A 23,937-nucleotide genomic window follows, 5' to 3' on the forward strand; every position below is an offset into this window, starting at 1 on the left:
TACACTTATAATTAGAAAATTGTGTGCACTAACAGCTACTTAATTATTCACTTGCAGAAATTAAACCCAACACTTCTATGGCAACTGAAACCTGAGGGAAGCTTCAGGACAGGCTGCCGATCAGGAAACCCACTCTGATCCACTCCATTTAATAACTGCCCCAAAAAATTACATCATATACTGAATATATTGTGTGCTTTAGCTTGTGTACTAAATACCTGGCAAGACCCTATAGATCATGATAGTTCTGGTACGAGACAGCTCTCCATAAGCTTTTAGTGAGGCACTGAGGTTAGTAACCCCCGGAAGCGCTACGGACGGCCAGGCTTCTGAGGCGGTGTCGTCACCAGGGCTGCCACAGCGCAGCCCCGCTCCCTGCGGGCGGTACATACCATCTATACAGGCGTATCTATACGTCTGCACGTGCACGGACGCGGCTGCTGGCGGGGCAGGCGGTCGGCCGGCAGGGGGCGCGCTCCGTCGCCGCTGCCGCCCGGCGCGGCAGCCCAGCCCCCTATGCAAATAAGCGCCCGGCTGGCGCAGAGCACTCTGGGTAACGCCGCCAGAGTCGACAAAAAGGCTTAAACCGGAGCCGGAGACGAGACAGAAACGCCGCTCTCCGCGCCGCGCCCCAGCGGAGCGCGCCCCCGAGCCGGGCGGCGGGGGAGCGGGTCCAGCGGCGCGCCGCCCCTCGCCCGGACCTAGGGCGCGGTTAGCTTTCCCCTAGCGGCGGCGCGCCACAGCTACCGCCAACCGTCCTTATCTTGGGGTTGCGCGGCTGCTCGATGAACGCGTGGTGAGGGCAGCACTGCTAACGCCTGGAACAACACAGCAGCGCCCGCTTCGCGCGCGGCGCAATTTTTGGAACCTCGCACCGTGGCGTGTGCCCGGCGCGTTACAAGCAACGGCCGTCTGTTCGGCTACCTCAGTCCCCAACCGCGTCCGGTGAGCTCCCCGCCAGGTCGGGCGGCGGCTGGGGCTGCGCCTCAGCTCCGCCCCAGCTCCGCCCTACACCGGGCTGCCCAACATCCCCCTGCCCCCGATTACTACGTTTTTCTAGCCGGGGAGTACCGCTGCGTTCCTAACAAAAGTAACTGCGTGACAGAAGTACGCGCTAGCTGACATACGTTAACTTGCAGCACGACCACAGTGTCTGTTACACTACTCTCTACACTGAAACCCTCACGTTACACGCTCAACCTGCCTGTTTTAACCCTCCTGCTGGAGCGACCACGGCTGCTGCACCTGCTTTGCCCACCAGCAGTCGGTCCATAACCCAAGCTTTCCACCCTCGGCTCGACCTATGGGTTCACTCCAAATTCAGCTCTATAGCAACATGGGAGCTACAAACAGTGTGCAGAGGAAACAGCCTACTCCACATCAGGTCTCCTAAAAAGAAACTTCCTAAATACACGCACCTGGATCCTAGCTTCTCCCAACATACCACTTTACTGTCTCCAAACAGCTCCTGCAGTTTTCTCCCATCACAGTAACAGATCCTTCAACCACGTCATTTTAATTCAACATCATTTGCAGCATGCCGACAAGATCTAGAATCTATTCATATGCCAAAGGAGAATTTTCTTCATGCTTTTATAGGCCGTGTTTCATTTTCACATTCATCTTGCACACTGGATTTAATCTACCATTGACAAATGCTCAGACAGCTCCAGAGCCAGCTGCCTTAAGCCCCATCACTGCCCGCTCCTCTGCCAGCCCACTCGGCTCCTCCTGGCTGGGGTACAGCAGCAGAGCCCCAACAAGAGGATGGGCTTCAGGCCCTCGTTCGCTGAGAGATGCCTTTAAGGAAAGTCACTGGGACTCTGAATGCCCACCATCATTCACAGCTGTCTGATCAGAGTCCCATCACAGCAGCATCCTGCACAGAGAAGTAAGTGTGCTGCCTCCAATTACAGAGGTGTGCCCCACAGATAAATCTGATCCCAGGAGAGGAAGGGATCCATCTCTTCTTCAAACTGCCCGCAAGCCAGAAAGAGCGAGGGGAACTCATCACTCAAACATTAAAAGGAAACACATGCACAGTGCAAACATAGCCGGTTACCCTGCAGTTCAGCCCCAGGATCAGACAGGGAGGATGAGCTAAGTCTCCCAAGACTTTTTGCTGTTGTGCTTGTAGCAATGGAGAGCTAATTAGCACAATGATTACAGCAGTGGCTTGGACAGCTATTGAGGAAACAGCCACTGGGGGTGACCAGGTGTTACTCCCTAACCATGCTGGATTCATGTGTCAACCCTGGTGTGCCACCTGCCTCAAACTGCTGAGGGTCAGAGGTCAAAAGCTGAAATCATGTATGGATTGAGAGATCCAACAGATCCGTTATAACAGGAGACAGATAATAGAAAACCCAGGGCACAATTGGCAAATGAATGCATAAGAAATTGAATTCCAGCCCTTGTTGCACTGGATTGACTGCACTGAAGAGCCCACCCCAGCTTACCATTGAAGCAGTTGCTCAAGCTCTGCCTGAATTAACACACCCCCACGGCCAGGAGGAACCTCAGGAGCGGGGAGACTGTCACGCAGGGCCAGAGCAGCAACGGGCCCTGTCAGCAGCCACCCCGCTGCTGTCATCTTGCAGCACACCCCTCCCCAGGGAAGCCAGCCAGCGGGCACGGCTCCACACCAAGGCACAGGAAGGGCAGCTCTCCATCCGAAATTCCAGATAACACTGCAGTGCTGATAACTACAGAGATATTCCAGGCCTTTACATCACCACAGGCCTTGCTTCATGCTCCAAGCAAGGCAGGACTCAACTCACCAGTATCTCTAGTAGCACAGAGGCCCCCAACCCTCAACTGAGAAAACAGCAGGTCAGCAGCTGCTGCTTTTAGCCCCCTACTTTACACAGGCCCCAAAAAGAGTGATCTCGGGTCTCCCAAACCCACTGCAGAAACACACAGTGGCACAGCCCTAGGTCTGTGGCTCTGCTGCTTTGCTTAGACTCCTGAGGTTCCCCAAGACAGTCAGTAAAGCAATTTGTGCCATCCAGTATTCAGCTCAATTGGCATCTGGTAATGTCTCACAAGTACTTTCCGTAGGCACGAAGGGCTGTCAGCAAGCCCTTCTCCTGCCTCTCTCCAACTGCCAGGGCTCAAGGCACCATCATTCCCAGTAAAGAAGGGTCCTGTTAGTTCCTGGGATGCAACACAGCCTTTCCTACTACAGAAAAATAGGGGGGTTTGTTTTTTTTAAGAGGTCATCAAAAACTTATTTCAAAGAACTCAAAGCATCTGTCCTTTAATATCTGGGTGGTGTTGAAAAGCCTACAGGCAGCTCCACATATCAGAGAGCAGACAACCTACCATCATCTGCTCTAACAGTAAATGCTCACCAAGCATGGCTGACAAATAAATGCATTCAACACAGCTTAAAACAAGACACACCTAAATGCACTCCCATAAAAGGGCAAGAAAGCAAGCTGCATGATCCAGCACCTGCTGATCCAGCACAAAGTGACCAGAGTCAATCACAGCCTCAGGCTACCCTGACAGCCTGCGCTAACATGGCAGCTCCGGACTGTAGTGCAGAAGAAATGAGCCCTTTCCTCAACTCTCTGCACCATGCCACACGCAGCAGAGATGTGGTGGCTGATGCACAAACCTTTATCCCATGTCTCTTGCAAGGAATCAGCGATGGGCTGAGCAGCACATCCCCATGGGCTGGTTTTACTCTGCTGGCTTCCTGCTGGACCTTCCACACCTGGCAGCTTGGGACCCAAATGAGAATGCTGGAGAGACAGCTTCTACCCCAGCTGTGTCACCAGCTTACTTCATGCTCAGTTTCCTCATTTCCAACACTATGGTGACATGGCTTGGCTATTTCACTTTGGAGTCTGTCCATGAGGTTTTTCTTGGAGGAGGGAAGGGAGGTAGAAAAGACTTCTAAATCACAACATGCCAAAAAAAAAACCCAAAACACAAACAAACAAAAAAAACCAACCAACCAGGCTTTTTTGAACACTTGCTTAGATAATCTTTTGGATTCATAAACAAAGACATGGAGAAGCACTTGCATACCTTAAGTAAACTTAATATATTTGTGAAAAAGGAGAACACTTCAGATTACACATTGAGAAGCCTGAGACAAGCACCAATGCCCCACATCACTGTCTGCCTGATGACTAGCGTCAGTCAGTCAGACAAGGAGCAGTTCTAATTCCTCAAGGCAGGAAACATCCACCACAACTGAACTAGGCACCCAAGACCAAGCAAGAGCTAAAGTTAGCTGACATTTGTAAATTTAGTTTTGAAGTCAGGTACATATTTTGGGTCAGCACAGCAATGATAAAACTCCTGGCAGACAGAGAAACATGAAGTTAGCTTATGAAATGCCAACTGCTCTATTCCACCTGCACAGAAGTATAACAGTATATATAACAGTAACCCAGACAGGTTCCCATCCACCCCAGAGGGGTCAATCTCCTTCTGCCATTCCAGCAGTTAACAGTTCTTGCTCCAAGGCGGGATCACATCTGCACTGGCAACATGAGTGCATCACCCCAGCCCAACGACCCTAGTCAGACACAGATCACATGAGCTACTCTGTACAACACGATTTGCAAAACCAACACCAGCAAACAAGAAGGCAGCAACAGCAGCACAACTGGTTTTACTGGCATGATTACAAGCTGTGGTCAAAGAGCTGAACAGGAGGAAAACTTGAAATAGTTATTCCTGGGTTCTTTCTCCAGATCCACGAGATACCATCCATTCTGTCACAGACACCACCCTCAAAATCCACAAAAAATTTTGGACACCAGGCCACTGATTTGCCATTCAATACAGCAATTCCTCAAGAAAGCAGCTGCTTGTTTTGGATATGTAAGTTTTGACATTGGAACATGGACCACAATCTCTTAGAGTGGATTCCTAGAGCAAAAATGCCCCTTTTATTTCTCATCAACTACAGACAGATTTCTAAATCTGTAAGATTCAGAAAATCTAATTAATGTGGGAATTTACATTTCCAAACAGAGCAATCTCATAGTGACTTTTCTTCTGTTTTAAGACACTGATGAGAGGCCAGACATCTGTTTTGGATTTAGAAGAATGGGAAAAAGAGCTACAGAAACCTTTCAGAGAGTTATTCTGCCCTCCTATACAGCTCATCAGTTATTCCGCCCAGAACAGGGAATTACACTATGCAATACAAGATCAAACACAGACAGTACCTATGGCTGAGAACAGTCACAGTGGATCAGGAACATCCCTGGCACTCTGTCCTTCTGTAGCAGGGAGGCCAAATCGTGTACACTGGAGAATATCAGCACTGAGCTCCTTACAGCACAGCATGAAGCTGTTCAGCAAATCAGACTAGCAGCACACTTAACAGACCTGACAGGATTTAAACCACACAACAGCTTTCATCTCCATATCCCTTTTCCCAGCCTCTCCTACCACATGCTTGAAAACCTTTTCTCTTCTCCTGGCAGTACACCCAGAGATGCCTTGTTCTTCTTTCCCCACTGTGAATCCATCCCCTGCTGTACATCGGCCCACGAAGATGGCCCATGAAAACAGCCCTCTCTAAAGGCTGTGAAGCCCAAGCTGCTCACGCTCTCTGCCATGACACTATCTCAAAGGAAAATCCAGGAGGTACTGACTGCCCTGCACACCTCCACCCAGACAGGTTCCCAAATCTCCTCTGCTTGTGGCCTATCCCTCAGTCCTAGACTCTGTTCAACATCATTCTGCAAGTTTATCTTCCCCGCACCTCCATGCCAACGCCACCCTGTGTTCCTGTGACCTTACCGACCTTTGCAGATCAATTGAGTCTCCTTTGCTCACTGTGATGACAGCCAGTACTATCACAGAGTCCCCACACTACAGTCCCAAATATCTGAGCCTCTGGAAAACACCTCACTTGTACAACACAAGGAACACCACAAACTTCCACAGGTCTTCTGGGACTAAAGAGCAGGGAGAACTGCAATCAGCCCATCTCCTTAATTCCCCCGCTATTCCAACATAACAGAGCTCAGAGTATATCTCAGCACTTTTAAGCTACTGTTTGTAAAAGACTATCAAGAAGCAACATCTATGAATTAAAGACCACTGCTCACCCCAAAATTCAGGAGACCAGTTTATTCGATGCCAACTCACCCAACCTACAACGGTGCAGCACTGTGGGACAGCGATCAAGGACAGTAAAGCCCATATGACAAGTGATGGCCTGCCAGGGCTCACTGCTGGACTGATGGAAATGACTGAACCAAGACATACAATGAAACCACCAGCACTTGTAAAATGAGCAAAAACCTGGTTATTGGAAGTTCTCCTTCATTTACAGACCTGGGAACAGACAAGCAACTTGGTAAATAACACATAGTTCTAGAGTGAAATAAATCCCAGAAGGACTAAGGTCATTTAAATGTTGGGAGGTATTAAGAAAAAGTTGTCAGAAATGGTCACTATAGGGATATATTTTTACAACTACTGTTAGGACACAAGGGCACCTTTCTTATGCAGAAGCAAAAAAAAAAAAAAAAAAAAAAAAAAAAAAACCACACAAGAACTGTTTTCTAGATCCAGCAAAAAAAAGCCAACAATTAAACAGTTGTCTCCTGATGTAAGAGCTAGAGACCTGGTAGAACACATGAGAAATTCAAAGCAATTCAAGGAAATGCACCACAGAGCAAGAAGTTATCACAACAGAAATTCCACAAAGAAAAATGGGGGGATGCTTAAAAGGGCATGATCATTCTAAAATGTGGACATCTGCTTCCAGGAAAGCTGACAAGGATGTCCTAGGTGAAAGAGCTGGAGCAAGTCAGCCCCCAGCCACACTGCTCCCTGCCCTGTCTCTGCTCAGTGGAATTGAAGGGGTGAGTTCCAAAGAGTAACAAATTCACCCTCTTTTGCAAAGATTCTGCATTAGTCCTTGAGTGGTTGCACACAACCATGATGAGAAGGAGCAGCATGTAACCACTGGGCTCTGTCCAAAGGACACAGAGGGAATCACAAGTTGCAGAGTCACTGCTTTGGAGCACAGGTGGCTTTTCTAGCCTGAACAAGGTCAAAGCTCCAGACAGCACAGCAGGTAAATCACTACCAACACACAAACTACAGTCCATGCTTAGTCTCCAGGGAAGCAGCATTTGCGGTAATACATCAGGAGACTTTGCAGTTGAAGGCAGAGTCTCAATTTAAACCACACTTTCCTGTCTCAATTACCCCAAACACTGCTGAAAACCAGCAGCAGCAAGCATTTTTTCAGAAGGGTAGTCCTGTTTTTGCAGCATCTTACAGGTATGGATATCTGCATGGCAGTACTCAATGCTTAGTGTCTTCACATAAAACAACATCAAAATGAAACACCTGCACTACCAACTGCTATTGCCTTTGGTTCTTCACCACAAAGCAATTAAATATCTTCATCACAAACACTGCCACTATTCTGTACATTTCCGTTGCCCCCAGCTGAGCACTTACACTTACAGCCAGGTCCTCAGCCAGTAAGGAAAAATGGAGGTACCTCTGTAAGCACTGATGAGATCGGGCCTGTGTGCATCAGCTGGGGATCAGGCCCACCACATCCTTGAATGAGCTTGTAGCTTTAGTGACAAGTTGCATCTCAGGAGCTCAAGGCAAAAATGAAGCATCATACAATCAGTGGTAGGATCTCTCTTACAGAAAAGCAACAAGAATATGTCAGGGAAAGGAAAAAAGCCATTGCAATGCCCTGCTTTGTTTTTCATGGGAAAACTGAAAGCCTTTATTATGGCAACTAGTATTGCTAGTATAGCAATGTGCCTTACTAACAGGCCAGGCTGGTTTACCTAATAAAAGTGTTTTCCCCTCCATTATAGGCAAAAGCCTGCTACAGTGCACAGAGAAAGCGAGAGATCACACTGGTAATCTGCCTTTAGGCAGAACCATACTAGCTGGAGCACCTCAAAGTACCTAGCACAGAAGTACTAACCCCAACTCCATCTCTTAACACCTACAGGAATAGACAGTGCTCAGCACATTTTAGAATTAAAACAGAAGTGCTTCTGAGGGTTTAGATAGCATCTGCAAAAAACCAAGGCAAACACACAACCTAGCAGATAATCACTGACAGCCCTCTCTGCATCCCTTAGGGCTCAAGAAGAGTAGTGAGAATTGTGAGGATGCTCAAATATCCAGCCACCCCTCTTGACCACTAGTTCCCAAGCTGCTTAATATCTGCATTTCCAGATTACACCATTCAATATAAGCTTTTATGAGGAACAGTAATCCTGCAAAGCAGTGATGACAGGCCACATGGACAGCCTCATGAGGAGGGCATCAAATCTGTGCAAACACAGCCAAGACCCACCAGCTGCTGGTAACGTGAAAAAAAGTTGGGGATCTCTCAGGGAGGCCAAGCAGCCACTGTGGTGAAGACTTGACAGAAGCTGACTTGAGTAGGGTAATGGGTAGTTACCAGATGCTGACATCTCTTGCTAGCTCACAGCTAATGAAGCTTCTTTCTTGCCTTGTTTGGGAAGAAAAGAACACATGCAATTAAGAGTGCAATAGCATTTTCAGTAGCCACAACCTTTGCAAAACTTAGGGAACACCCTAAGACCTGAAGCTTCCACAGCAGCTCCCAGCCCTGTGCAGTCAGACTGCCTGTTCAGCATCTACCATACATTCCTACACCCTTGAGAAGAGTCTCCAGACATAATCCACAACAGCCTAATAGTACAACAATGAAGAACTCCATTGAGAAGAGAAGAAATGTTCAAGATGCCTTTATTAGCTGCAGGAAGAAAGACAATGGCCCAAGTGAAGAGATGGATGCTAGGTAAAGAAAGGGGCCACAGTGGCAGGAGGGAATACTTCCTCCATGGAGGAAGGCATCACTTCAGCAGGAATCCTATTCCTGCAAAGCTGCTTCTTTAGCCCACTGAAATCTTTTTCACCCAGAAGAGACTGTAAGAGCTGAAGTTCTGACCAACTAACCACATTGAAAGCCTTTAACAACCTCTTAACACAAGGCAAATGGCTTCTACATCCTGCCTAAATTCTAACTTCAGTAATTACAAAATCCCTACCTGGAATTTCCCCTCAGTTTCTGTCTGAAGAGTCCTTTCTCCACTTTCCATTGCTAAGAACTGTTGGAAAGTGCTGCTAGCACTGTAGTACTCTAACAGCCAAGTAAATAAGCAATTGATTTTATAGCTCCTAAAGAGCCCGAAAAGTTCGACTATTTAGAAAGAACAGCACTAAGTACTATGCTGGAGAGTGCAGTTGGAAGAAAAAGTGAAAGTCAGACTACGCAACCACAGAAAGTGAAAGAAAGAGGCTCCTTGTGTTCTTCCCACCTGCAATCATAAGACAATATAAATTTGCAGCCAAAGAAAATCACCTCTCAATGCAGACAGATACAATCCATAGCATGAGGCTAGGACAGAGCCAGCTGTCCCAGCAGCAAACACAGCAACTCAGGAAAAAGAGAGAGAATCTAAGTAAAGCTTTCCATAAAAAAAAAAAAAAAAAAAAAAAAAAACACCACACAAAACCACAAAATACCACACCAAAACACCAACCACCACAACACAAACATGCTCTTGCAGCATGTCCTGCAGATCTTCAGGCAAGTTTTACATATGACAGGCCCAACAAGTGCTGTTCGTAACTCAAGAACAGCTCTTCCAGTGCCCAGCATCACAACAGGAGATGATTTCAAAACTGTGTGACAAAACTAAAATTCAAGGTTTCAAGAGATTTCAGGACCAAGCGGGACCCTGATACATGAAGCAAAGAGCCAAATATGCTGAGAAGCACAAAGAAACCAGCCTCTGGGACTAAGCAGCATAATTTTCAAGTATAGAGGATCTCTCAACACATGTTGCCCTTCTCTGCTAGACCTACACCTTCTGCTCCCATTCCCTTAGGTCTGGTGAAGCTGCAGTGACCCATGTGGTATTGGCAAGCACTGCCCTCAAGGGAGGTCTTCAGCAGTAGCAGTACGTCACAAGATCTTCCTTCACAGGTGAGCCGTGGAAAGGAGACAGTACATTTCAAACATCCTTCTGACCCATCCAGGGAAGCCCAGAGGATAACCCTTTGAGGCATGGGTTAAAATACTTCTCAATCTCTCCTACACCATTAAGGGGTACACCTGAGCTAGATCTAACCCAGCACCTACAGCAGCCCCAAGATCTAGCACAGCCCATGCAGCAAATGTGATGTTTCCCACAGCTTACTATTCAGTACTGTCAAGATAGATCAGTGAAATCAGTGAAGACAGAGCTACTGGTTTAAGCTGTTGACTAGATCAGTTTCTTCTCTTATCACATCTCTTAGTCCCCGCAAGGTACAGTTAAATGCCATTTTTCAATGCATGTCAAACAAAGAGAAAGCTTCCAGAGGTTTACTATCAGTGCTATACCAGTGACTCCAGCTGAAACCAGGACCCCAGAAAACCAAGTGCCACAAGAACACAAAAGGGGACAGTCCCAGCCCTGACCTGCTCACCTGACTGTGCCTATGCAGGTAGAACCAGACCTCACATCAGCAGATATGCACCAGTGTCCATCTGCAAGCTGGGCAGCTGTCACCACGCTCTCTCTGGTTGAGCCATTGTGTCATCCTGCAAGGGGCCAGGGACATTCAACTAAAAAGTGACACAACTGGCCCAGGCCTAGCACCCTGCAGACCTCTTTCCACAGCTTCTGGATCAGCAGCTCCAACCAGTCTGTAACCTATGCAATACTCTCGCAACTATGGCTCTATGACACCCAGCTCTTAGCACAGTTCTTGATCAACTCAGGCATAATTTTAAATATCTTTTAACTTCTGGCAAGTAGATATCTTCCAAGAATTTGATCTATCTGGTCTAGGAAACAGCAATCATCATGAAAAAAGATTCTGTCCCTGTCCACTTAAAAGCTAATGCTAACTTTGAGGGCAATGCTTTCCATGCACTCCAGAACTAAACCCCACATGCCACTTAACACACAAGAAATAAGCATTCTTCTCTTAAGTATGTTCCTCTCCTCAGCTCCTTTTAACCTATGCGTCTGTCCCTTTGCCTTTTTGGCTGTCATCAAGACTGGAGCAACAGCTGAAGCATTGCTCTACTGAGCTTTCAGAAGAGAATAAAACATCTGTTTTCCTCCCCCAGACTGAAAACAGATGCCTTTTTAGTTGTTTCCAACAGATACTCAATTATATGACAGCATAGTGAAACACAATGCATCTAAATTAGGGCACACCCTAGGGCCACATTGGTTCATGGCATGCAGTCAAAAACCCAAAAAGGTTTTGCAATTTTGGGCAAGCTACCTATCTACAAGTATCTAGGGTCTGAGACACCCACATGAAGGCAAGGGTAGATTTCTTGCCTTGGCACTTAGAGGCTGCAGATGTCTACAGAACTGCTCCAGAGCAGAACACGTGCACCAAGTGCTATGCACTCAGTGCTGCAGTTCAGCTGTATACTTGTGGCTTTTCTAACAAGCCATCTGGAAAATCCAATTCCATACATATAACACCCCACATCATCCTACTCACCTGATATTCCAGGTCTGAAACAGGTGACAGCCATCACCATGGGACAGCTGTTCAACAAAATCTGTCTGGAAAGACTTCTACTGGCTATTGTAATCCTGCTGGAAACCCACTGCTACAAAACACTCATACAATTGGCACCCATGGAAGCCCAGCCACAGGAAAACCTAAGCAAGCAGCCTGGCAACAGCTGTTTCAAGATCCAACTGGAGATGGAACGATGGGCTGACACTGGTAAGACTCAACTCAATCAGCACCCATGCCATGTCCATTCCTATGGCTGAAGCACTGCAGTCTCCAGAGCTGTTAAACTGGTGAGACACTCGGGGCAGGGGGGGACACAACAAAACAAAACAAACAAAAAAAAACACAACACAAACACCTCAAGGGAAGAGAAAGGAATTCTTCATCCTGTATTGCTTGAAGGAGCCAGCATTTTCTTAAGGGAAAAGAACAAGCCAACTGAGCAGCTGATAGCACAAGTGGAAAGCCAATTGGAAAATTACAGGGATAAACCATGTACATTTTGGCTTCTATATCCAGCTCTAGAAACACATTTAAATAAGTCAGGCAAATAGTTCCTATCAATGCTCTAGCACTGCAGCTACACAAACAGGCATTACTCACATTAGAGGCTTCCACAAATTCTTGTGGATTAATACAAGAAAAGAATTAATTAAATGTTCAACTAAATCATTAGCTCTTGGATTAAATATCTTAAATGGAGCTCTTAAACTGAAACACACCAGAGGAACAGAAGCTATAAATGTAATACAAGAAGCCACTCAGTTCAGCACAGGGTACACAAACAGCTGACACCCTGGGAAAGCACAGCCAGATGAAGCAGGTACCTCCTGGGCAGGCTCTACTCACCTTTTGCAATGTTTTTACTATATTTTTCTCTCCTTCATAACTCCCATTGTTATTTTCAACACAACAAAGGGTAAACCGAATGAAGTGTTTAAATAACCCTTTTGATTGTGATTTTAGAAGATCAGATGCCTTGTTTTGCAATTCTGTTATTTTCTCAAAAAGGTCTGTTCTCACTGGACTCTTGTTAACAAGAGCAGCCTCCTAACTTTCTGCTGAACAGTATTTACCGTATATTTATGCAAGCAGTTAATAGCACAGCACACCTCTACAAAAATGCAAAAACTTAAGAATCTGAATACAGCTTAGTAAAAGTGGCTGTGTCGTGCTGCTTCAGGGAGAGTTTTTTCACTCCAACATTGCACAAACTTGAAGCAACAGTGAAAAGCAACTTTGAAGAAGAATAAATGCAACCTGCTGAACTCAAGTTACATTTCACCTCAGAGGAGAAAGGGAACAACAATTTTTCAAATTTTTCCAAATTGTCCCTTCTAGTTAAAACCAACAGGTTTTGTTAAAGAAACAAGTATTTGTAATTTGCCAAGGAAGAGACTCAAGAGACTCAGTTGTCCCCTGTCATCACAGGCAGGTTCAAAGGTGGATTTTATTTATTTATTCTTATCTCCAAGAGATTGTAAGGGAGGCTTGGTGGAATTTTCTAAAGAACAAGTTAGGTGCCAGCTTAAACTGAAATATGCAGCATCCAGAGGCACAGGTACCTCTAAAAACATGCCCTTCACATGTTTGAAACCTCTCCATTGTACACCGTCTCATCTCTTTTTATTCATACAGGTTGGAAGTTATGCAAGCCTTCCTGCTCCTGTAACTTCAAAAGTGGTTTCTTGACTTTGGGGCACCTATTCCAAACTGAAGTGCTCCATTAGTATTAGTTTTTGTCTTAAATAAAGCAACATCTTTTACACAGAAGGGAAAAGCATGATCATTCTGAGAACTTCCAGAACCAAAACCTGATGTCTTGTGAATTCTGAAACAAGACAGACATAATGCTGGACATGATAGTGTGCCACTGTTAACCTGACATGAAAAGGATGCCAGATTGTTTCCTCCCATCCCATCCAGCCCTACTGCACATTCCATATGGAGTTAAGTGACACAATAGCTCTTTAACCTTTAGCGTAATAATAGGGCTCACCAATAAAATCGGGTTAGAAGGGATCTCCAAAGGCCAACTAGTTCTAACACCATCCCCACCCCATTGCTTAAAATTAGAACAAACTGGTCACATTTCTAAAAAGCATCCTGTTTTACTTGATTCTTAACACATAGGCCTTTAGCTGTCACTGACTTCAAATGTTCATTAAAACTTGAAACAGTTTTATATATTCTAATTAGAAGCAGCCCTGTCAATTCATGCGTTGATTTAATAAGCTTCTGTGTCACCACCAGTAAGACCTTGCTGGCAGATTGTGAAACAGCAAAACTGATTTATTTTTTAAATCCTTCGCTAGGTACAATAGTATAAGCCAGGCAACAATTTGTAGCCCCCAAAGACTCCAGCTACATGATCTGATCCATGACAATCTTGGACTTCAACAGGGTTTCACACAGGTATAAAGGATCTGTGACACGGATGAGGCAGCAAGATCAGCACACACGTCAAGTTCAAATATTGCCAGCCATAGCAGAAACTGGTACATTCTTTTCAGCTAAGAAATGGCATTGGGCTTTTAGTTTATTTATCTAGGATGTTTTGTTTAACTTGACATCATCTGATAAAGTAAAAAGTTCAAAGTCACACACAGTGATAGGCTCCAATTACTATTCCTCTCTATCAGCCTGTGTCAATGGCAACTTTGTTCAGGAAGGAGGGATTACTGCTGGCAAGTGTCTTGGAGTCTACAGCACAGAGACTATTTCAGAAGAAATGGAGATTGAGTTTCACAGATAGTTACTATGTCAGACTAGAAAACATCACTTAGAGAAAGAGCAGTTAAGATATGGCAGTGCCTAAGGATAACACCAAGAAACATAACATGCTTTCCTGATAACACCGCCTATGGTGCAGGTTAGAGATCAAGTGGCTGCTTTTTCTTCAGTGCAGACATTGTAAGAAAAGTCAAGCAGATCAGCTGCTAAATCTTCCACAAAATGACCACCACCAATTGATTAGGAAGGGGATCCAGCTACAGTTAAGTCTCTTCTTATTCTTTGTCTTTTTCCTCCTGTAGGTTAATAGCACTTTCCTGCACCCTAGCAAGATAGGAAATATAAACTAGCATTTTTTAAGAGTTTTCATATCCTCATCTGAGACTACAGAGCATTATTACCATCATAAACTTATCACACTGAGGTCTAGCAGTACTGCCTGTAGGTTGGAAAGAAGTATTATTTGGCTACTTCATATACATCTGCCTGCAGTGTTGGGACTGTGCCAACATGCAGTCCAGTTACAAACTAAGTTCAGCCTAAGATCTATACATGCGGAAAAAAAAAATCCATGCAAAGCTACTTGTACGCTCACATCACCATTTAAAGAGATTTATCCTCCCTCCTTCAAAGGACTTGAAACTTTTTGAGAGTGCACATATACATTCTGTTCCTTGCCTTCAAATTCATACATCAAAGAAGATGCCACAAACACAAAGCAACATGGAAGCAAAGCACTGATTCTTCACTGACTCTTTCTTTAAAGAAAAGAACTGCAAGACATGTGCAGACCCTGCACTGTTTTTTGATGTATCTTGACTTTTTAATGAACCAAAAGTAGGGAATTCAGGTTTGCTGCTATGGGCCAGATTCTGACCCAACAGACTAGCACAAACCCAGAATCTGAAGCCAGCTGTCTGCACTCACATTCTCCCCAGAAACAGAACAGGGGAATCAGCAGTCACTGCACATTTCTTACCTCTTGGCGACTTAATTCAGACCTCTACAGATCACCTAAATTGTATTAGGTAGGGGAAACAATTTCAGAAACAGATTTTTAGCTACTAAACTACTTCAGTCTACTAGGTGGATCGTATGCTCTTTAAAAGAGTTGCCCAATTACATGCTGACCTTACATATGCTTTGATGGTTTAAGTGACTCAAAGTTTCCACTATCTAGGATTATTTATTTTGCAAGACAGATTAATTCAGTTGCATTATTTTTCCATATAATTCTTCTTGATCACGAGATAATTAGGACTAGAAGTCAGGATATGGCAGCATCAACACCTCCCTTTTATCACTTGTCCCCAGCAAGAAACACAAGGTCCCAGGCAAAGTACCCATGGAAAGCAATCGCACTCCCTGCTCCTCAGAGCTTAATCTGAAATCCCTTCTTAGGAGGGTTTGAGAAGGGATATAACACTAATCAACACCAGCACTGATTTTATTGTTCCTTTCACCTGCATAAAACAGCATGCAGGCAAATAGCACCCTTCCAGCCTACACTGTCTCTGCAAGGACATGAAGAAATTTTGTTTCTGACTTTACAGAGACAAAACAGTAAGCTCCCAGCTGACTCTGGGAACCACAAAACAGACTTGCAGCAGAGCCACGATTAGGCTCCCACACCTTCAGTCAGGTCTCCATCCCCCACACAGGAGATTTGGGTCTGAACCACCTCTACCCAGAGCTCCTGCAACCTCAGCCAACAGCAGTGGGCAAACTGCACTAAGCCTGGAAGGGGTCAAACAGGAACATCAGAGGAGATCTTAATTCAGCCCTCTGAGGTGGGGAACCCATGACCTAGCCCACATGAAACTGATCGATAGAAAAACTGTTACAACATAACCAGTAGCTCATTTTGTTACAAATTACATGCTGCCTAAACAGCCTTGAGTGAATGATTTTACCACCATGCCCACCCAGCAAAAGCCTGAAGGTCAGTTCAAGTGGATTCAATACTTGCATCTCCTGTCAGGGTCCTATCACAACAGTGCCTCCCAAACCTTCAGTTTCCTGGGTTTTGGTTAAGTCTAAGGAAAGGCAGGTTTATGTGATAAAGATCCCACAGAAGAGCCTGGTGGCAATTAACGGACAGACCATGGCTGGAGGATTTTGAACTTCAAAGCTCCACAGCCCCTGCTCACTGGACACAGCTGCCCCCACAACCACGCTAAGCAAAGAGCAAGCCCAGCATGTTCCATGCTCAGGAGGGAGCTGACAGACACACTGCAGCTCTCCTTCCCCACCAACACAAAGCAGAAGGACACAAGTCAAACCAGCTTTCTGCTCACATTATTGCAGTTCAGGAAATTCTTTTGAGGCAGGCCTAAAAGCCATCACTCCTTTCAAGCTCTCACTGTATTTGTTTGGCCTCTCTCAATATAGCAGCATGCTGCAGTTCAGCCTCAGTGCACATGCAAGGTGTACTCTTCCTCAGGCTGCAAAGCTAACCAGGAATACCAAAAAGATAGCTCCATCAAGGAATGGATAGGAAAGACTATGACTGCTATATAGACACAGTCTCAAACCAAAGCACCATTAACACCACCAGTCACTTCTGCCATGTATCTCAGATGACTGTAGGACGCTTCATAAGCACAATGACCACCAAGGGAAACTACAGCCCAGCTGACTTCTCCAGGACACTTCTGCTGCAGCCAAGAGAACAAGCCTCCAAGACCATTTCTCTTCTCCACTGTTGCTTTCCAGGATGTACATGCAAGAAGTTCACACAGAGGAGACTGACTTGAGCCCTCTGTCTCCAAGGGCAAAATTCTCTCTGCACACAGATCAATTCTACTATCTTCTACTGATGTCCTCCCCAGAAATGCCTTTAATCTGTATCATCACACTCTTGATCACAACAGAAGTTCCTACCCAGGGTGACAAATCAACATTGTGACCCACTTGTCTGCCACAGCATGAAAGCTTCACAACACTGTCTCCTTGGTATGACTGTAGCTGCACTCACCCCATCTGCCAGCGTGCTCTTTTCCCTGCCACATGCTGTGCCTTTCTACAGATTACAAAAAGTATCTCTGCCCACGACAATGCCTTTAAAGCTCCATCCCACATCTCCCCCCACCTCCTCTTTGTTAATGACACTGCTACAGAACTGGAGCTGGAAAACAGAGCAGCTAGCGTAAAATGGCTGAAGATTCCTTTAGGATATCTTCATTAAATAATAAAGATGTTACACCTCCAAGGGCACATGATCCCTCAGTCAAAGGGAGGCTTAAGCAAGGCCTCTGCCTTTCAGCAGATCTGTCTACAGGCTGGTGAAGTTGTTCTTCTCTACCCTTCAATTACTTATTACCTTTCTGGGATGAAGAGCAGTGTGCCCTTATCCCAGAATCATGCCAGATCTAGCAATTAGAGGATGCCTTAGCACAGGCAAAGCTCTGCCAATACAATGCAGAACAAAGCACAATCTACTAGCCTCATTTGGCAGACAGGTAAACAGTTGTAGTGGAAACTACATTGAAGAGATTTTGTAGCATGGACTTGAACAAGGGTGGTGATCAACTCTTCCTATATCCTCCAGCAGAAGGATAAAGAAAAATCCTCTTAGATTACCTAGAAAGGAAATTAAGCATGAAGAGCAAAGGGGCACTGGAACAGACTAATTCAGGAGGCTGTGAAATCTTCAAAGGATGTATTTTAAGTATAGGTTGGACAAACATCTGCCAGAAGACATTTGGGTATATTTGGTTGTCTTCTGTGAACAAGAAACTGGATTTGACTATTTCCTGAAGCCCCTTGTATTACAATACCTACAAAGACTCAAAATTTCCTCCTTGCCATTAGAAATACAGTATCAGCAAAATAAGTTATGTTACCAGTTGGTAAACATCCTTTATGAACAACAGAAGGCAAAGTGACAATAGACTCTTATTAGCAATCCACTGTAGACAAATTACACTGGCAAGTAGAAGTTAGTCCCCAGGGTAAGGTTGACACCCTGGTTAACAAAACTTTCCAAGAGCGGCTTAAGTCAAGATTAATGTACAGCCATGAAGTATATAAATACTAAGGTGAACCTTAGACTCCCTCTCCCGTGTCTGAAATCCAAACCATATCCATACTTTCCCTGCAGAATCCTTAACTAACTCCACAACAGTGACCCCAACTTAAACACAAATACGAATAGAATTTTCTTCTTCTTGACAAAACTTATTTTGGGCCCAGCTTTGAGAAGTATGAAGCATGCACGTCATGAGATTTCTTGGAAGAACAAACTAGGGAAGAACTGTCTCACAGAGAACATGAAAGAGCTTCATCCTTGCTGCAAGCAAGATGCAAGGAGGCATTTGGATTCTATCACGCTGAGCTGCTCCAAGACCAAACAAAACTCCTCATACTTGTAACATTCATTATTCAACAGCAAACAATAGATCTTAATAAACTTTTGGCTATTCAGAACAGCTTTCTAAATCACCCATACATCCAGCTTCACAGACCACACATGCTGGACACCGCATGAAAGGGAATCAATGTTAGCATATTCAGCGTGCTCTGTCCTGGTTTCCACCTCAGCGTGACTCAGTTGTGCTGCTTTGCCACAGCAAGACCTGCTACTAAAGCCAGAATAACACACAGACCAGCCCTTTCCCAATTAAATTGAACCCATTTATGCAACACTAAGTGAGCTAAAGTAAAAAAGTCCCCAGGCCACTCAAATCAATATAAAATTCACTTTAGGCTTGTAGTGTTTTAGCTCAATAGGGACACGTTTAAATTAAATTGTATGAAAGCATGTCATAAAAGGAATTTGCACCATTTCCCAAACCTTATGATACAGAAAGTGTCTTCCCTCTATGTAAAGATCCACCATTGAATGAAATCCCAAGGTGAGGCCTATGCTAGGAAGCATTCACACATCATCCTTAGTTGCTGGCTCAGGAGGGGACAAGAAACAAGCTGATCTTAAGTTAGACGACATCCTCCCCCACCTACAGAGGTCTTGACATCAGCCCCAAGTTTCATATCACTACAATGGACTTATACAACCAGTATCCTCAATTTAATAAGCACAATATTTTCCCAAAAGAACAGAAGAGACTCAGGAGGAGAGAAAGACATACACTTGCACATTGTATACTGTCAGTCAGTGGCAGAACTGCCAGCTGAACCTGAGTCTGTAATAGCCCAGCTCTTCCATGAAGCACAAGCCTTGTATCTCCAGTGACTCAAGTGGTAAGGTTCACAACTTGTGCTCCCAGGCCTTGCAAATGCACTCACTGTACCTCATACAAGTGAGGATATTAAACATCCGAAGTTACCTGGAAAGAGAAACTTTATTTTAAAACCTTGGGAGATTTTTTTTCTTCTATGGATAGCCTGAATACCATAAAGGCAGAGACCACCAAAACACATTAGCTACCACACACTAGTCACACACGTTAACTGGTAGTACTCATATCACATTATTGCAATGCCTATCCATCTTAAAACCACAGGGAAAAAATACAGTCTAGCTTGTGGTTAAGGTTTCCTAAAAAGTCATAGGCAGTCTCTGAACACTCCAACAGATTTTCTCCAGAGCCTTCCCCTGAACACAGATGAACAAAACGGGCATGAAACTTCCAGGTGGGCCACTCTGCACTGCTGCTGGAACTGTGTCTCCTCTTGCATCTTTTGAAGCAGAGCACTACCTCCTACAGACAGGGGCTGCATCTCCTTTTTGCCTGCAAACAGGACAGAAACAATCAAAAAAGTCTGCTGGTGTCTGCAAGGTATCTAAAACTTCATCTCATGAGCCACCCTGCAAATACACTGGACTGCTATTCTGACTACCTACACAGAAAAGCTCAGTTGTGATACAGACCTGTGGTTTGCGAACCTGGATTTTGTCATTACCACCTCTGTTTTACAGCCTCAGCAACCAAAGGTGGGAGAAGGGTTTGCTACAAGCTAAGAGTCAATGGCAGGCTCTCCAGTATTAACCACTCTTCACTATCATTCTCCTCTTATTCACATGAAATAAAATCCACACAGCTCCTCCACAGACTGGGAGCAGTACTAGTTGGCTAACAGGGATCTGCAAGAGAAGTTTTCTTCTTTCAAACCTAGACTATGCAATATGTTTGGGAAGGAGAAAATGGCAAGGCTCTGCCCTCTAGTCATTTCCCAAGAGCCCAAAATACTGGAGGCATAATTGCAATTAACTGCTGCTAAGGCTGCCAGCTCAGCAGCAACTAAACCCTTCCAATGGCTCCTGAGTGAATTCAGTATAGTGGTTTTAGGAACTGGGTGAACAGACCAGACCCAGCAACTGAATCCTGCCAATACACTTCTCCCTTCTTTAAACATCCTCCTTGAGACCTGGGGGAACAAAGCATCATTATCCTGCAACAAGAAGCATCTGCATGTGGCATTAGCTAAAGCACCCGCATATACAAGCAAGAGAGAAAACACCTTTTCCCCTGGAGCTAATCCCTCCAAGGGTACCTGCTTTCCCAGCAAACCTTTACACCAGCAGAAACTTAGTTCACACTCAGCTGCTCACAGTTCAGCAACCCAGACTGATGGTCTCTACCTTGTCATCTTCAGCCACACATGAAACCCACTGCCAGTGGTTTGGTCATGTTCTTATATCTAAAGGGGCAAGGCTAGCAAGCAACCCACCCAGTCTCTCTTCCACACAGTGAGGAATCCTTCTCAACAAGAATTTGTGGAGCAGCCTCCATTCTTCTGGCAGTGTTATAGAAACACAAAGCAGACAATTAATAGCATGAAAAATAACCAGGGACTTCCTCTCCACTACAGTCACCTTGCCTGCCAGCCTACTTCAGTCACACAGACAGAGGAGGGCTCCCTCCCACTATGTCTGGTACAAGCACTTTCCTAACACCAGTTCTGTACCTCTCCCTCCAAACAGAGGTGACAATACTGCACACCAGGCTCTTGTGCTCAGTCAGATCACAGCAGGCCAAGGAAGCTCCAAACCAGCCTGGTAAGCGAAAGCTTCAGGCTGCCAGAGCTGTGGTAGGCCAAGACTGCAGGGAGAACAACAGCAATATGCCCCAGGAGCCAAGCTACCTAATGCAACTGCTGGTGAGGCAAATGGGAGAAGAAAGAAGGAAGAGCTTCTCCACATGAAGCAGGATACAGTGAGAAAGAACCTCTCTACTACTGTTTCAGCAAATATTCTTTTATCTTCAGGGCAGTTCCTTTTCCATTCAGAGGGCAGAAGGGAGGCAGGGTACACTGCAAGTACCTGGGTACTACTTTCCATCCAAGTCCCACAAGGTCTGATTTCTGTAGCTCCAGAAATACCAAGTGGGAAAGAAAACTTATAAAGTCAAGTCAAAGGAAGCAGGAGAGAGGCACAGTCTTACCTCCTGTCTTGCCTTTGGTTTTTTGGGTTTGGTTTTGGTGGTTTTTATTTTTAAATTAAAGAAGAGACCTTCTGCTAACATGGTTTGGAGAACATTGTATCTGAGAGCAAAGGACTGTTCCGGCTACCAGCAAGAATCAGAATAAGCTCCTGCTTGTAAAGGGAAGAAGGACATCAGGCAAGAACCTAGCTTCCATATGCTAGGAACACATGGTCATCAGGACCAGCATGACTGAAACAGGGACACAGCTCAGTAGGGCTCAGCAGGGCCTACCCTCAGCACAGCCACAAGGTAAGAGCTGTCAGGGAAGAAAGCCATTCTCCCATTCCACTTTTGGAAGCTCTGTTCAATGTGCTGTGAGCTGAGCTTCCAGACCTGCTCCACGCTTCATTGGCAGCCCAGCAACTAGTTCAGAGGCCAAAGAGTACCAAAATCCACGAGCCCATTGCCAAATTTTCCCTGTAGGATCACTTTGCTACTTTATCTGTGAACTAGGAACTAAATACAACCTCTGCCTTAATGGCTGGTGACTAAAGAACATAGCATCAATATTTAAAGCAATCCAATTCCCTTGACCGAAAGCAACATATTTGTGCCAAGTTTGTTGTTCAAGCAGGTAAAAGCAGCATGCTTCAGTGATGGGTTTAGCCATTTTGTTGGTCTGAAAAGTAATTCCAGATCCTTTTGGATGAAAAGCGCTACAGAATTTAAAAATTTATATTAATGTCATCCTTCCAAAATCATATTATTTACTTTTGATCTAGTATCAAAGGCTTTCAGGATATGTGTATCATTAACTATGCCAATCAGAAGAGCAGTGAATCTCCAAACCAACTATTTCAGTATATGTAGGGAAAAACATGCATTAAATATTTCTAAATAATATCTTGCAAGATCAGGAAGCAGGGGGTTCCTCCTAATAAGGACTTGCAGGAAGTTTTATATACAGATTAGTTCTAGAGAAGGCTTTAGACATCAGGCATCAAACAGCATTATCTGTATTGGAGTACATTAAACACTGCAACCCAAATATTCTAGACAAATGCAGCCCCTACTGAAAGAAGACACTACTCAAGGCAAGGGACATTACCACAGTCCAAGGCCAACCAGGCCTAGGAAACCACATAAAGACTAACATGTGAAGCTCAACTGTCCATAGTGCAGACAGATCACTTATTGCTCATTACTAACAGAAGAGCATAAAAAAATAGGAGATCTACTGCTCCACTGGAACAGAACATTTATCTCCCCCTGACACTCCCCTTGCAGACTCCTGGTGCATGTGCACAAACTTGCTTTCAGCAGAAAGTTGGAGCTCACTGCATTAAGGAGAAAATTAGCTGTGCAAGTCAAATGAAGAGCATATGCTTCTTTTCAAGTTTCCTTTTAATCTTTTGATGCTAGATAAAAGGAAAAAATAAGATCCATCTCACAGGTATGCATCTGTTTCCAAAATGAGCACTGAACAGCAGAGATTCAAAACAAGTAGGCACAAAGATGAAAACAATATCCATATACAGCTTAAATGTCATCCACACTGAATCTGTCAGCGAGAAAGAAGATGATCTTGGGGCAAAGGACCCCTCTCAGCCTTATCTGGGTTCAATCCCTACCTCCCTCCCTGCCAAGCCTCAACCTCAATTCAAATGAACAGGATGCACCTCAAGTTCTTGCAAGAATCTGGACCCTACTCCAGGTCCTGGGACAACGACATATCTGCTATTGGGCTCTTCCAAACACCTCATTCTCAGCTCTTCTATTTCCTACAAAACAGGGACCCTTTCAAATACAATGACACAACCCCCCTGACTGATCAATTACCCAGTATCAACCCCAGCAAATAATGTTCTGCACAAGGACACCCCTTTGTGACTGAAGCCTTAATTGCAAATCACAATCCAGCTTGTAATGCTGGTTAGTCAGCTGCTCTCCTCAGAGACATTTATACCTATAATGATTCTATTCAAGTCAAATGAGATTCCAAATTTCCTCCAAAATAACCAAGAGCAGAATACAGGATGTCAAAACAGGCATTGTCTGGAAGCAGAGGGAACATCCTTCTCACACCACTGATCTGGGAAGGGCAAAGGAAACAGCAAGGACAAGAGAAGAAAAAATTGATTGAAAACAGCATCATCTGTCTATCATCAAGACACTTTTTTTTTTTTTAAAGAACATAGCCAAAGACCATGACCTCTTTACCCTACATTATTTGCATCAATAACAGATTTTTAGAGTCAGAAGGGGCTCATTAGGTCAGTTAATCTGATATCCTATGTAATACAGCTGATGAAATCCCAAACAGTTCCTCCTACACTGAAACCAATTTTCT

The 23,937-nt window shown here is 44.8% G+C and overlaps 1 protein-coding gene and 1 non-coding gene across 31 annotated transcripts in view; one reads left to right on the forward strand and one right to left on the reverse strand.

Annotated features, from left to right (window-relative positions):
- Nucleotides 1–23,937, reverse strand: part of CLASP1 (cytoplasmic linker associated protein 1) — a 197,955-nt gene that overhangs the window by 138,020 nt on the left and 35,998 nt on the right. The gene's annotated exons all lie outside the window — the stretch shown is intronic.
- On the forward strand, nucleotides 753–869 carry LOC115343429. Its single transcript, XR_003924125.1, has one exon. It is a non-coding gene; the product is annotated as a U4atac minor spliceosomal RNA (small nuclear RNA).

This window comes from Aquila chrysaetos, chromosome 6, assembly GCF_900496995.4.
Source record: "Aquila chrysaetos chrysaetos chromosome 6, bAquChr1.4, whole genome shotgun sequence".
Lineage (NCBI taxonomy): Eukaryota > Metazoa > Chordata > Aves > Accipitriformes > Accipitridae > Aquila > Aquila chrysaetos.